The following is a 4,313-nucleotide window of genomic DNA, read 5'->3' as shown; positions in this document are numbered from 1 at the left end:
GTCACAGTGCCTGATATATAGTCAATGCTTAATAAATGCTTGGTGATTCCTTTTTTTTTTAATTGAGGTTACCATATTTTTTATTGGGTTTGTGTGTGTGTGTGTGTGTGTGTGTGTGTGTGTGTGTGTGTGTGTGTGTGGCAATTTGGGTTAAGTAACTTGCCCAGGGTCACACAGCTAGTTAAGTGTTATGTGTCTGAGGCCATATTTGAACTCAGGTCCTTCTGACTCCAAGGCCAGAGCTCTACCTACTCATATTTTTTAGTTACAATGGTGTCTACACCTGATATTTCATTACTGTAGGGAGCTTCCAGTGAGGAAACTTCCAAATGCAGATCAGCAACTGTTCTACAATTTATAGTCTTAGAGAGTTTCTGAGGCATTGAGAAGAAGTTAAGTGATTTTCCCAGGGCCACTAAGCCAGTAAGTCTTAGAAGCAGACCTTGAAGCCAGGGCTTCCTGATTCCAAAGCTGGTGCTCTGTCTACTATCCCAATTGCTTTTCTAATGAAACAGAATAGCAAGAAAAAGGAAAAGAAATTGAGTTTGGTATTAAATGTCCTCACCAACCATTCCCAAATGGTTACTACCCTTACATCTCCTGGTACTGCTAATCTCAGCTTTAAACAACCAACAAAATGTGAAGGAGACATAAATAGAGAGATAATGAAGAAGAAAAAAGATAATTGGAGCTTACAAAACATAAATACAGTCTTAAATTGTACACAGTTAGAGATCGTAGAGGAAAACTCATTAAATAGTGTGCCTCTGAGAATCCTTGAATGGGTGCACTTTCCCAGTTCACTCCCAGAAAGGTGTTGGAGACTAGCAGTAAGTACTACTAAAGGAGATCAGATGGTGCAATGGAGGAAATGCTGGTTTGGAGTCAGACTACTGAGATTCAAATATTGGTTTTGCAACCTATTACCTGTGTGACCTTGATCAAGTTATCCAACCTCTCTGGGCCTCAGATTCCTAATCTATACAATAAGAGGATTAAACTAGGTACTTCTTGACCCCTTTAACCTTATATTTATAATACTGTGTTTCCCTTTTCATCTTGGTGCAAGAGCTAGAATAAAGAACTGCTCTCAGAAACTAGAAAGCATTTTCCATGGTGTTATTGACTTTCTAGGTATAGTAGCAGCAATTTAAAATGTATTTTATTTTCCTTAGGAGTCAATGGGGAAATATAACTGTGTGCTCACCACACCTGCAAAACCACTGATTTTGTACCTCACACCAGCTCTACTATGGAGATATTTTTTTAAGTCCGCCATTTTGTTATTTCTTGTCTTCTCATACCAATTTGCCTTGCAATACTTCCCAGAATTGGCAAGAGTTTATGCTAAATGATGTCACCATGAAGTGAAGCTAACCATGGCTTTCTAGGAGTTGTGGTCCATAGATAACATTCTGCCATTAAACAAGAGAGTCCTTCAAAGAACTATGAGAGCACAGACACAATACACTGATAGCTAAATAACACTCCTATTTAATTAGCTTGTTAAATCCTTGTTCTGTAGGACTTTAGCTCTATTTTGATTTTTTTCTTTTTTGTGTGCACACATACATTAAAATTCTACTGATCGTGAACTGTGATCATAATCAAAGTACTCTACCATTCTCATCCAAATCCATCACAAATATACTTTGGGGATACGTTATTAACATAAAGCCAAACTGGAGCAGCTAGGTGGTATAGTGTATAGCCCACTGACCCTAAAGTCAGGAGGATATTTGTTCAAATCCAGCCTCAGACGCTTACTAACTGTGTGATCCTGGGCAAGTCACTTAACCCCAATAGCCTCAAAAAAAGGGGACCTCAACGTAAGGCAAATTTTTACTTCACCATTATCCCAAATTAAAAGTGAGAGAACTGACTATGGCACTCATGATATCAGTTATTACAAGCCCTTTCTCATTTGCCTGTCCAAATTCTTATCTTACCTGAAAATAGTTTGATTTTGCTACACTTAGTGATACTGTAAAATACTTGAATTCTTTTTTTTTTGTATTTACAGATTTAAGTATTAGATACAGGTTTGTATCTAAATTAGTTTGTATCTAAATACATTTTCATTAAAATTCTATGCTACTATATGTTAACATATCTTGTCAGCGTATGAGCTTTTTCCTAATTGAAAAGATAAAAAAGCAACTCTTTACACAAAATAACTCAAAACTTTTAATATAATTAGAAAGGTTTGGGATTCATTCCTAAGCTGAGCCTTTTGTATCAAGTATTTCTAATGTGATTTCTGTAGAAATAACTTCTCCATTCCTTAATGGTGGAAAATTTTATTTGTTTTTGTAAATCTTCTTTATTCTTTGGTCCAAAGTTGTTAGCAATGATTTATTGCTTTTATGTACTGTCTCAAAAACTGCATAAATGCATTACAAATATCTTAGGATTCTGTTATGACTTTTCTGATATAAATCTTCTCATTTAAAGATAATTATGTGTATTTTATAAGATTTTCCCTTGCCTCAAAAATACTAACTATAAGGCTACTAGTTGCCAATTGATGTTCATTTATCCCACAATAGGAATAAGATATTTAAAATGTAGCAATACAAACTTTGAGCATATCCATTCCTTTCCATAAAAATTCCATTTTACTTAGATATCTACAGTTATAAGAAGACTTATAAGATGTTTTGCAACATCCTCTTTTTATTTCTATTTTAATAAGGCAAATTACTTAATACTTGTTTATATGGAGAAGCAAATATCCATCTGTGGACCTCTGGAAAAAACAACTGAGAGGAATGACTAACTCTAGTGACCACCTGAATTTATGTATTTCAAGAGCTAGCCTCACTCAGTTGGAAAGGCTTATAGTGAGGTAGGCTTCAGGGTGATGAATCTGAGGGCCCAACAATTCCTGAAGGTCAACTACTAAGTTATAAAGAGCTATCCAAATCAACAAAATCATAGATACTTCAAACATTTGAGTCTATCAAATAAACATTTAGCCCCATGTAAATAATGACAAGTATAACTTGGGCAAATCCCTTAACTTTGTGTATCTCAATTTTCCTCAGACATAAAAAAGCTTGTAGACGATATGACCTCTAACGTTTCTCCTAGCTCCAAAATTTTATGATTCTAACTGTATTTGAATTGAGCACGTAAATTAGTACTGTTACTACTATTTATTCTTGGAAGTTGCTAAAGAGGCCAGAACAATATATTATGTTATAAACATATTATAACATGGCAAGAGCCTCAGACTTAAAGGTTTAATAGCAATGGACATTCCTATGTCATAGTACTTAGCACAGATCCTGACATGCAGTAGGCACTTGATCAATACTAGTTGACTGACCAAATGGATAGGTACTCACAAAAAGAGTACTCTGACATCAAAAGAGAAAAAATTAAGAGCCTTGAAATAGAATATATAATTTATTTAGTTAGAGAAAGCTAATAAAACTAGAAAGTAGACTTTTAGTAAGCTTGTTTTTTAATACCCCAATGAAGAGACATTTTCTACCTCATATGTATGATGTCAATGATTCACTCATCCTTTTATGACACATTAATTACTGTATATAAGATGTGATTCTAAAGTAGAAGATGAATTTATATGTATGTCTTGGGCAACCAGTCTCCCTACTTTATAGTCACCTCTCTATATACTGTAGATAGCCTTACTTGTTTCTCCAACTGGCTTCACTCTTTCCTTTTTATGATGACAGAAAGAAATAATTATAAGCTATAGGTAGAGAGACACACTTAAGCATGCACAGTTATAACTTGAGTGCTCGACACCACTGTTTTATTTTAGTTTTCACCATATTGGTTGAAAAACAAAAGATAAATTCTGTAACCATATTTAGTCTTTTACTGACAGTGTGGTATAGCAGAAAAAGTCTTGTATTTGTAGTTAATGAAGTTGGGTTCAAATCCCACCTCCGCCATTCACTACCTATCTTATCTTGGGCAATTCATTTAACCATTCTTGGTCTTCAATTCCTCTTCTGCGAAAATTGGACTAGGTAGATTCTAAGGTCTCCCATTTCCAAACCTATGATCCTATAAACAAATGAAATGAAATAATTGAAATTTGACATTATCAATTAATTGACAATGTTCTCTGATCAAGTTCTCTGGATTTTTTTTCTAGTTCTAAGTAGGCAGATAAGGAAGAAGAAAAAGAAATAGAGCTTACAACACATAAACCCAGTTGTAAATTGCAAACCATTATGGTCACCATTACTGGTGACCACAGAGTGAATTTCATTGGATAATTTGCCCCACATGGGCATGCTTTCTCAATCTGTTCCTTTTCTCTCCTAAGTCCTAGA

Source organism: Phascolarctos cinereus, unplaced genomic scaffold (genome assembly GCF_003287225.1).
Source record: "Phascolarctos cinereus isolate Bilbo 61053 unplaced genomic scaffold, phaCin_HiC Scaffold_9;HRSCAF=440, whole genome shotgun sequence".
Classification (NCBI taxonomy): Eukaryota; Metazoa; Chordata; class Mammalia; order Diprotodontia; family Phascolarctidae; genus Phascolarctos; species Phascolarctos cinereus.
This window is presented reverse-complemented; position numbering follows the sequence as displayed.